This window comes from Arachis duranensis, chromosome 8, assembly GCF_000817695.3.
Source record: "Arachis duranensis cultivar V14167 chromosome 8, aradu.V14167.gnm2.J7QH, whole genome shotgun sequence".
In the NCBI taxonomy this organism is placed as follows: domain Eukaryota; kingdom Viridiplantae; phylum Streptophyta; class Magnoliopsida; order Fabales; family Fabaceae; genus Arachis; species Arachis duranensis.
This window is the reverse complement of record NC_029779.3, coordinates 42,130,029-42,142,685: the sequence shown is the minus strand read 5'-3', so window position 1 is coordinate 42,142,685 and position 12,657 is coordinate 42,130,029. Positions and strand designations below refer to the sequence as shown.

Genomic DNA, 12,657 nt, shown 5'->3' with positions numbered 1-12,657 from the left:
TTTTGTGTATTCAAGATTTTGATTAAAAATTTTGAGACAACAAAAGACATAGTCATATTGTTTCATACTTGTCTAAGATACCGAATAAGTTGAAATTCATATATGCAAATACTTTAGATGGGTTAATGATAATGACTATGAATAAGTAACAAAAGATGCAAAGAGAGATATAGTTTCTCGTGGAAAGAGAGATGCAATCTCTCGTAGATAAGTTGACCGCGATTATGTGAACTTAACACGGAAAGTCAATAGTTTAAAAGTAAAATTTAGGGTAATTAAAATGCTAATGACTTTCATGTTAAATGGAACGACAATAGTCATTTTAATTATAGTTATCAAATTTAAATCAAATTGACCGGTTTGATCGAAAAATTGATAAACTAAATTCAAAATCAGTCCAATTGAACTTTTTGACCATTTTAGCATTTGACACGTAAAAATTCAGTCTAACCCGTAAGGCTAGTAATGGGTAGGATAGGATAGGGTTTGGACCATATCCTAACTCTACTCGCAGGTTGAAAATTTCATTAAAACTCTACCCTATCCTACCTGCGGGTTGAGAATCTCTCAACTATAACCCTACCCGCATCCTAAAGTTCTAAACCCTACCCTACCCGTAGAAATATCAAATTTTATTATATCAAAGCAAATATAAAATTCAATCATTCCAAATTTCATACATATTAATAAAATAAAAAATTAATACTCCAAGTTACTAAATTAACTAATTAATTTAGTAGTTGCTCACTTATTTCAAGTCATTACACGATGGGAGGTTATATGTTATATATAAAATGCGGGTAAGATACATCCTAAACTCATACCCTACCTGTAATCATATTCGGACCAATCTCTATCCTATTCACAATGGATTAAATAGCCTATCCTACACAAACGAATTGAATCAAATTGGATATTCGTGAATAAGATATGTATTACCAATCCTACTAATCTGTACTAAATCAATAAAAATACTCTAGAGGGTCTTACATACTCTTTTATTGAGCTAACAATATAATAGAAGCTAATTACTATATATATTTTACAAAAGCTATTTTTTTCTGACGATGCTTATCATATTAAGGATTAATAATTATATATTATATTAAAGGCATGAAATTTTCATATAATTTATTTAAATTTGAATAATGTAAAAAAATTTATTATTCAATAAAAATTTATATTTACTTATTTTATAGTTTAATTTTTAAATAGTTCAACCAATAAGTGAACTAAGACTCTAGTTGGTTAATGTCTTTTAAACACAAAAGCATAAATACACAAATAGACATAAACACAATTATATATAAATTTGTGTTGCATGTTTAGTGATAATAAATAAGACATAATTATTTAATTTAAATATCTATTTTACTCCAAGTATAACTAGTACCATCATCTTTATCACTCTACCATTATTATCATTGATTTCTTTAACTATTATTAATTCTTTAACCTTCAATCTAGGTCAATATCGCCAATAAAATTTAATAATCAGATTAACAATTCAAATTTAAAAATTAAAATAGAGTAAAAAAATTAACAATTATTTCTTAAAAATAAAAATTAATGAAGAATTAAAAAAATAAAATTGGAAAAGCAAAGAAGAAGGTGAAAAGGATGTAGTAAAAGTTAGGCACAATTCTAATATTCTAGAATTGGTAGGCCTTATTGTTCAAGGTCATGATTTTTTGTGTAAAATATTTGAGTGAACTACTAATTTAACTTTTGTACATTTTTTAGAATGACAATATGATTCCTTAAAATAAAAATATTTTACTTTTATTCCAGTCTTCTATTTTCATGACATAATGCGATTTCTGTAGATTTTTTTTAATAAGTCTTGACAAGAAAACAATGACGTATCATATTACATGGCTGAGCTGTCACGTCATGCTTGTGGAGGTGGTCTTTATGTGTCAACATGGACAATCAGAAATGAACAAAAACTTAATTGTCATTAAATTCAAATTGATTATGAGTTGATTTGTTTTTATTCTTTAATTAATATCCTTTTTAAATTATTTTTTTATTTATTATATTAATATTATTTTTTTAATAAATTATTGAATATATGGTATAATAAGTACAAACTAATTGATAAATTATTCAAATTTAAAATATCATTTATTATGAAATTAAATGAATAATTTTCAAATATAATTTTCAAATATATAAATAATAAACATTAAAATACAGTTAATACAAAAATAATAATAATGCTATGATATATTAGTACTATGATCTAAATTATTTTCACAATAAAACAGAACTAATAAACACATTATTTGATATATAATAATTTTTTTTAGGTAATAACAAACTTAATTTTTTAGCTCTTTAAATTATATTAATAATTTCATTTAATATCTCTACACTAAAATATACTATAGCAGGCTATTAATATTAAATAAAATAAAATAAATATATATATTTATATTATAGAGACTATTTATAAATTCAACAAACTCAAATTATCAATAATATTATTAATCTATTAATAATACATATTGTCATAATGTTACATATCGATGAAGATTTATTAATATAAAAATAATTTAGATTAATTAAAATTTTGCGTATATTAAAATTCGATTGCTTGTATATATAGTCAAATATAATGATTTTGGGTAAAATATTTGTAAATTTAATTATTAGTTATACTATGAAAGTATTGAATTTTAATTTATGTAAATTTTAATAAATCTTCATTATTCTTATATTTATAAATCTTCATCGATCTATAATCTTATGACAATATGTATTATTAATAGATTAATAATATTATTGATGTTTTGAGTTTGTTGAATTTATAAATGGTCTTCATAATATACATTATGTTTTATTTCATTTAGTATTAATAACCTGCTGATAGTGTATTTTAATACAAAGATATCAAATGAAATTATTAATTTAGTTTTAAAAGATAAAAAATTAAGTTTAATATTACTCAAAGGAATTTTAATATATATCAAATAATGTGTTCATTAGTTTCTACTTTATTGCGAAAATTATCAAAATTATAATACTAATAACATAAAATAAAAAATAATTTGAAAAGATATTGTTTAAAGAATAAGAATAAATAAATCCTTAACTAATTTGAATTTAGAGACAATTAGATCCCTATTCATTTCTAATTGTCCACATTAACACATAAGAACCACCTCAACAAGCATGATATGACGGCTTAACCATATAACTTGACATGTCATCATTTTTTTGTCAGGACTTCACAAAAAAAAATCAGCTACAAAAACTGTACTATATCACGAAAATAAAGAATTGAAACCGAAGTGAAACATTTTTATTTTGAGAAATCATGTTGTCTTTCTGAAAGATAAATAGGGCGTGAATTGGTAATTCACTCTAAATATTTTAATAAATTTTTAGATTTGTTAAAGTGCTCCATACATCATAGGAAGATCCGACAACAATGATTTGAGATAATTTGTTCCATAAATATTTGAATATATAGTCTTACTAACTTGAAAATTATATAAAATTATTAGATTACATTTTGTTGTAGATCTAAAAATAGACTTTTTTTTATAATTATACTAAATTTGAGTTAAATCTAATAGCTAAATATGTGCTAATAGTATTAGTAAAAAACTCTATTTAATTTTTTTTAATGAAATTTATTTCTAAGACTTGTTGAGAATGACTTTCCTAAACGTCAGTCCATGGCTAGATTAGAGTGTGGCATTCTTTTTCATCTTTAAACGAGTAAAAAACCTAATTTCTAGATAATTTTGTCAAGACTTCAAATGAGTCAAATCTACTTTACTGTATTGGAGGAAGAATGCTTAGTAATTTATCAACTTTTTCTTATTATTAATCATGCTCTTCGTGATAATTTTCCTCACTTCTTCTATCAATGTTGGGATAGGCTTAACCTATCATTCTTAATCTTTGCGTTGAATGATTTATATGCACTACAAGGGTGGCAAACGGGCCTAAACCCGTCGGGCCGACCCGTGTAACCCGCTAAAAAATGTGTACTGGGCTGAAAAATCGGGACCGCCAAATAGCAAAAGCCCGCCTAACCCGCACCGCTTAAACCGCGGGTTTTGGCGGGGCGGGGCGGGTTTTCCCGCCGGGCTAAGGTTTTTATTAGTGAGGGGGTATTTTTGCAATTTTTTTGCCAAAACCTAACTTCCCCGAACCTAACTTACAAGAATGTGAAGATAAAAATTAAGTGTTTTGAATTATGTTTATGTTATTTTGGAGACAATATTTATAATTATGTTTTGGATTATATTTATTTTGCTTTGGAGAGAATATTTATACTTATATTTTGAATGAAAATTTAGTTTATAATTATATTTATTAGATATTTATAATTACAAAGACTTTAATGTTTGTGAATATAAAAAATATAACTTTTTATGCCTTTAGAAATTATAAATTTATTAATATGGTTGTGAAATTATATATATTACTTAGTAGTTAATAGTAAAAAAAAAAAGAGAGAAGCTTTGGCGGGTTTAGCCCGCCAGCCCGCAATTAGACGGGGCGGACTAGGATTTTAGGACTGCTTTACTAGGCGGGGTGGGCTTTCCCGCTTGCCACTCCTACCCTTGTCTTTCATTAAAACATGTATTAGTTCATACTTTACCAGTTAAAAATATCTTTTTAGACCTTTTTATTGATCACTTTAACTCTCTTTATATTTCTCTCAAATTCATTACGAGTTTTTAATTTAGCACATTCTTATAACAAATTCTTCAATTCTAAATTGTTTATTGTTTTGAAATTTTTTTTTATAGATGTTATATAGAGTATGACTTCTTGCATAACTGAAATTAAACCTCAAAAAATTGTGAATAAAAATAATTCTAAAAAATTATTTTCAATTTATTTCTTAGAAAAATTAATCGTGATTCAAATTTTTCTTTTTTCTTTTTTGTATTTCCATGACAAAATCATCATTTATGCTTTTTGTTTTCTCCAAAATCAATGTACAAAAATTCTAAAAACTATTTTCTATATATCCTACCTTTTTCATTATCTTCAACTTTTAAAACTGCTATTATTCATTCTTTTAAAAATTTTAAACCTCCATAACCTTCTGTCATCACTTTTTTAACCACCTTTAACACTAATAATCTAATCAACATTTCAACACCATGTTAACACACATAAATAAAAACACTTTAAAAAAACACACAAATATAAACTCTTCTGTCACACACTTATACCTATTCGTCCCCTTCCTATACTCAGTTTGTGTGTCACTGCCAACTCCTTTACTGGTGACGGTGCTTTTGCTCTCACATTCCTTTTGGCTCATTATTTTCTTGAGTACACTATTAATGATTTTTTATAAATATTTTTGTTGTGTTTTAAACTTTGTTGATAAAAATAATATTTCTTCTTTCCTTTTTTAGTAAATTACCCGAACTGTCCTTAGCTTTTGAAAATGTTAATAAAAATAATTTTTACTTTTTAATAATAGCAATAATATTTTTAAATATTATAAAATATTAAAATATGATAAAAATAATAAATAATATTATTTTTTATAAATATAAAAAAATTAAGGGCCATTTAATTAGATCATTAATTTATTTATTTTTTTTAAGTTGGGTTTAGATCATAATTATAAAAATGGAATCGGATTGATCGGTTTAATAAAAAAAAATTAATAAACCGAACTATAAACTGGTTCAGTTCACTTTTTAGATTATTTAAAGATAAAAATCAACATAAACAGATGAAAATTGACAAAAATCAGTCAAATTTGGTGAGAACTGACTATGTACTCTATGGTGCTCCGTAGCACCACCACCACATCTCCCCTGTACTTCTTATAAATATCTAACGTAAATTTTTGAATTAAATAATTTTATAAATATTTAACTTAATTTTAATTTTGTATTTTCTACGAATTAATTATAATTTTAATTATGTACTATTATTAATAGAAGTATAAATTTTATTAAAAATTTATTAATCTACTTTATCTATTTTAATATTAGTGTTGTAATTAAAGCTATCTGATTTGATATTAGTATTGAAATTTATTCTTATTATAAATTGTTGTTCTTATTCGGTCAAATTAAGATATATTGCAGTAGTATTAGCTAAATTTATGTTTATCTTTATATTAATTATCTTTAAAAATTAAAATTTGGTTGTTTTTAAAATGTTGATGAAAATATATATTTTAAATTTTTTATTATTTTATAACTTTTATTTATTTGAGACCAATTTTATCTATTCAACTAGTGATTTATTGATTTAACTAATAAACCAATGAACTAGAATTATGTTAGTGTATATTAAAATTTGTCATCAAAATTAGTTATTAGTATAAAATATATACTAAAATATAAATATACGTTGAAAATAAATTAAATCACATATATAGGTAATATAAAATGGTCATAATTTAAAATTCTAGGTAATATATGAGGTGAATATTCGATAGAGTAAATTTTTATTCTCAACTATTCTAAAATATACAAAAAGTATAATGCTTCTATTGTATTTCTTTAAAAGTTTTGAATGTCGTCTATTAATTTATAATATTTTTAACTTAATTTTTTAAATTTATTATGACAAAATAACGATATGATGAAGATTTTGTCTGCTAAAATTGCGAAAATATTTTTAAAAAATAGTTTATTCATCATACTTTATTTTTTTTTGTGTTTATGTTATATTCTATACATTATTAAATTTCAATTTGATAAGTTTTTTTATAATCAAGGGCTTATTAAATTGTTACTGTAATTTAATTAAGATTTATTTTTCATCACTAAATGATGTTATGTGTATTACAGTTATTGCCATTAAATAATATTTGTAGTAGCATTTTTTTTAGTTTGTACTTAAATTAGTTATTTAATAAAAATTTGTCCGGTAACTCATAAAAATATATACAATGTTATTTATATTTTTAATTTGAGAATTTTTAATTTAGTTACTTATTGACTTGTAATATTTAATATAGTATTTTGATATTTTTTAAGAAATTAGAACACATTTTGCCATGACCAAATTTTGCTATCTATTAAATTTTTAGTTGGATAAAAATTCTATAATAAAAAGGATCCATATAATTTGTACAATACATTAATAAATACATGAGATAAAATAAAACATATTTTTGTACTATTTTTTAAAATATATTTATTCGTTCTTTAAATTTATTAGATTATATTTGTTAAATTTTAAGTTTAACGTGATCTTATTTATATCATATTTTAGTGTTGATATTAATATATCATTTATTCTTTAAATTTGTCAAATAAATATTTTTTCATCATTTTAAAATTAACGTAACCTTATTTATTTCATATTCTGTTGAGGATAAAACTACTATAGAAAATCTTTAAAATGCTAATTTATAAAGGCACATAATAAAGATACATGTATATTATCAGAAAAAGATATAGTTCGACAAAAATATTATCCTAATTTAAAAAGAGTATATATCTATAAACCCAAATGCATGTTAGTTATTTAGAAAAGATTAATTTTTTCTAAATATCATGAATATTCATGTTTGTCTTCTTCTTTTTTAAGTGGTAGGTCAAAATATGATTCTGAATCTGAAAAGACCTGCATTTTCCTACAAATAATGGAAGGATAGAAGAAATGAATATGCTTATTTTTTTTGTTTTAAAATATCAAACTATAAGAGTATTACTGAAAAAATAGGAGAATACAAAAATTGTGTACCTAAAAAAAATCCTTCGTAATTCATCATACATCTCCTTGTCAATAACTTTTTACATCTTAAAAAACTGTCAGATTTTGTTTATCATATAAATAACCGTTTTTTTGTTAGAAATTTTTTTAATAATAATTACCTGCAATGATATTGTTTTGGTTCGAAATGAGTTAGTTGTGTTCTTCTAAGTTCATGGCTGAAAAAAAAGAGTTAAAGTTTTAACATAGTTGGTATATAGGACGAAATAGACGAAAATATTTATTATGTAACAAAAGTTTATTGTATTACCTTTTATTTTTTTGTTCCAATATTTCTCTTTTTACCATCTTCCATAGTTGAGTTTTGTCTGCTTTAACTGTACCTCCCCAACCAATAGAATAAATTTTGATTGGATGGATGAACCTGTGTCAATTTCACGTTTAATCAATAACACTAAAACAAAAATATGTATCATCAGTGTAGCTGTCACTGTCAATAATTCTGTAATCCTTACTTTATTGTCGATTGGTCTCATTGATGCAATTGATTGCTCATCCTTCCATGTATTCCATAACGATTGAATTTATTGCATATATGTATCACACTATATTGCAGTAGTGTCCTATATACCTTTACCTTTTATTAGTTTTAAAATTTTAATTTTTATAATTTTATTGCTAAAATTATAAAATTGATAGCAACATTTAAAGAAATCAAATTTTGAATTCTTTTCAAAGTATATACAAACATTGCAAACTATAATTTATTAAAAAACCAATAATAATATATTTTAAGGATGTATGATATAATTTATATGTGAATCCTAGTTGGTACATACCTGTTGGGTAGAGTAGAGGTTCAGTTCCTTTCGCTTATCTTTTTTAATATGCTGATGAGCTCTTTTGATATCAATTTATCTGTTAAAAATCTTAGTCATTAGTTGTTAAAATTAGTGAACAAAATTATCTATTCCAATGTTGATATTGTAATGATAAAATTACATAATACACGGATTATCTATATCTATATCTATACCAATATATAATGGGGATACGGAATTTTGGTATCCAATTCTTTCTTCCTATTTTACCCATGTTCTCTCTTTATTAGAAACTGGCTTTATCCCACGACACGACAGAACTTAAAAACTGATTTCAATAAAAAAAACTGTTACTACGTACTCAAATTTTTTTTATTTTATTCACTTTCAAAAAAAAACTATTAATACGTACTCAATTCAAATACCGATTCATTTTCAATAACAAAATAACAGACGTCATAGTAACATAATTAATTGGTATTCTATAACAAAATTAATTAAATTAATATACACTCTTATGCTTATTATTTAACTTAAAAAAAATTACATATTACAAAGCACTCCTTAATAAAAAAAATACAAAAAGTTACTAGAATTTAGTGTCCAATTTTTTTTAGACTTCGTATATTCTTACATAATCTATTTTATAAAATAAATTTAGTGGACAAAATAATAATTTTTTTAATATTTCATCTTTATCATATAATATATAAATAATTAAAAAATTAAAATAAACAATGTATTCATAAAACTAATAATAACAAATAGAATAAAGAGAAAAAAAATTAACATATTGCTTATTTTTTACCAGGTGTATTTTTAAATTTAAGTGATTAAATATATTTTATAAAGTAATAACTCTGAAATGAAAATAAATTTACTGTTCTAAATTATAAAAAGAAGTATTGAGTACTCTTTAACTAAAACTTTTATTATGAAAATTTATTACAAAAAAAAATATATTTATGTTTCAAATTAATGTAGATGCTTGAGATAAAATATTAAAAATAAAAAAATATGCATTTGCATTTTTATATTAAAAAAATGAAGTCATTTTATATATAAAAATACTACGTTATAAAATAATTATAAAAAGTTGTCAAATATAATAATTTTATTATCTATAACAATATATAATGGCAATACATGGGTTTGGTGTCCAAATTTTTTTTTCAGTATTACCCTCTCTAATCAGTTATCTCTGAAAAACTCCCATTACTCTACTTGGCCACTTTTGACGTACCTGTCACCTCTTGACAGTGTATTATGGTTGTTAATTGTTCCCTTAAAAAATTTACGCTATTAATTTAATATTTGAATTTTTTTATTATGGTACTATTTTAATGTACTCTAAATTTTTATTATGTATTTATAATTTTGATAAAAATCATTCTTAAAAGAAATATTAATCTTATTTTTTAATTTTTTTTGTCCAGATAATATTAAATTATTTATATTAAAAGATTTACGAAATTCAAAAAATATTATTTATATGTTAAAAATCTGTTTTTAGATATTCAAGTATTAGAATTGGTCCAAATAACATTGGTTAGTTGTGTATATGTATTCCATTAGTTTGTTAATTTTATCTTTTGAATTATTTTTTATTATTGTACTATTTTAATGTACTCTAATTTTTTATTGTGTATTTATAATTTTAAAAATAATCATTAGAAGAAATATTAATTTTATCTCTTAAATTTTTTAGCTTTGACAATATTAACTAATTTATATTAAAATATTTAGATAATTCCAAAACTATTATTTATACTATAACAAAATAACAATATACAAAGAAAATATGGGAGTTTGATGTTCAATTTTTTTTATTCAGTGAATTCTACTTGACAGTTGTTGTATAAAATATTTATTTAAAAATATTAGTAATTTTTTATTTAATTTATACGGTAAATAATAATATTTTATGTAATTTTATTTTATTTAGTATCAAATAAATTTAGATTTGAATTTTCTTTTATTCTTTTCGAATTGAAATAGTCCCATTGCATGATTGACAACTTTGATTTCTATTATAACTATTTTTTCTATTATTTTCTATTTACTATTTTTTTTATTTTTGTCATAATAACTTTTTTTATCTATACCAATATATAATGGGATAGAAAAGTTTAGTATCCAATTCCTTCTCCCTATTTTATCCCTATTTCTTTTTTATTTTTGTTACACATTGAATTTAATATAACAAACTGTTACCACGTCCTCAATTTTTTATTTTTTTATAAAAGAATTTATCTCACGACAAAGTATTAAATTGATTCATTTTCAACCCACGACATATTTTAAAACTGATTTACTTCCAATAAAAAACTGCTCCCACTACGTACTCAATTTAAAAACTGAAACCCGAACAGACTTAAATACTTTTTCACTTTCAATTTTGGTCTCACAAACCTTTTTGATTCTCTACATTTTGCTATCTTTTTGACAAATAGAACTGGAAAATTCACAAAATCAACAATCAACGTCGACCCACTTAAACAGAATATGCTAGGCGAAGAAGACAACATGATCGAAGAACAAAGACAGCAACACCTAGCTAGAAGACGTGCAGCTTATCCGTAGATGATTCGACAAGGAAAACAAGTTGCCATATCAACTGACTCCAATTCCAACTCCAATGCCAAACGCAGGTAGAGGTACTCGATTAACTATAAATATAGGAGTAGCCCAATTAACTACAATTAAACAAATGACCAGAGCTACCACTCATCATCAATTTGATACAGGGAACAGGCACAAGTAACAGAAATCTATAACAATATATAATGTGCTTTCTAATGTTGCCCTTAATGATAGAGATTCTCCCGTACATGCGTCTTTTACTTTAAATAAAAGAACTTTCACCGTTAACAGCACCACATGTTATTCTATCTTATTTTCATTGTGTTTTACTAATAGTTGTAGGAACCGTAACCTCTTCTTCAATTCTTTATTCCAATAATTTATCCATTTAATTAATTTTATCCGTTTTCAATTTTTCTTACTTCTCTTTCCAAGTTTGAATGTGTTTTTCTGTATGTAATAATTATTTGGATGAATTTTTGTAATTTTCTAAACTAGATAATGACTATGCCAAATGTTGATTTTCGACGCCATGTATGAAAGGAGGAAAAAAATAATTAGGGGTGATAAATAAATTTTTTTAGATCTTATCGTTTTATTTTGGGTATATTCTTTATGTGAGTACTTTATACCAAGTTTGATCTCATTATTCAATTTTTAGTGCTTCTCCTCTTGCCATTAGGTGCACTATTCTATATTATTACTGTTGCCATCATTCTCCTTCTTGAATATCATGATTGTATCGCTTCCATCTTTTCCTCGCTTTCATTTACTACAATTGCAAATTTTATAACATTTTATTGTTGATATTAATTTCACGCATAACTTTCACCTTCATTTTCCTTTCTTTTCAGTTTACTTACCAAACTGTATTCATTCTTATATATTTTTAATCTATCTTTCACATACAAAATTTCTCTCATCAATTTAATTTAAAAAAATGATTATTTTTTTATCTGATATTTATTTTTTAATTTTTTTGACATGTATATACCTATTAATAATGAACCGAAAAACTTTCATAAATTATTTTGTTAACTCATTCTTATATATTTTTAATCTGTCTTTCACATACAAAGTGATGAAAAAAAATGAGAGCTGCCATAATGGTATTATGGTAATTGATTGCGGAAAAAAATAAAATAAGACAACATAATAGTGACGGTGAGACGATAATAGTTATTCATGTAAAAAGAATGATAAGAAAAAATGATAGTGTATAATATGATGAGATGATATAATCAAAATAAAAATTAATAATTTTAAAATATTAATAAAATTAAAAATAATTAAAGATGTTTAATATAAGATTAAAAAAATTTTTTATCTATTCGAATTATACATAAAGATAACGAGTATTTTGAATATAAAATTTTAAATTTACTTCAAATTAAATAAGATTGAGAAAATAAATAAATTTAATATATAAATAACTAATTTGTAAACCATGTTAGTAAATCTTTATCTTAATTTTAGTATACATAATAATAATATAACTTTTTACCTTTTTTAATTTAAATTTAATTATTTTATATTTTTACATATCTTAAATAATATAAAATATTTTATGTTTTATAATTAATTTTTATTT

The 12,657-nt window shown here is 23.1% G+C and overlaps 1 pseudogene; it reads right to left on the bottom strand.

Annotated features, from left to right (window-relative positions):
- Positions 1-11,056: 11,056 nt before the first annotated feature.
- The window catches only part of LOC107462875 (ATP-dependent DNA helicase PIF1-like), a 6,204-nt pseudogene continuing 4,603 nt past the window's right edge, over positions 11,057-12,657 (bottom strand).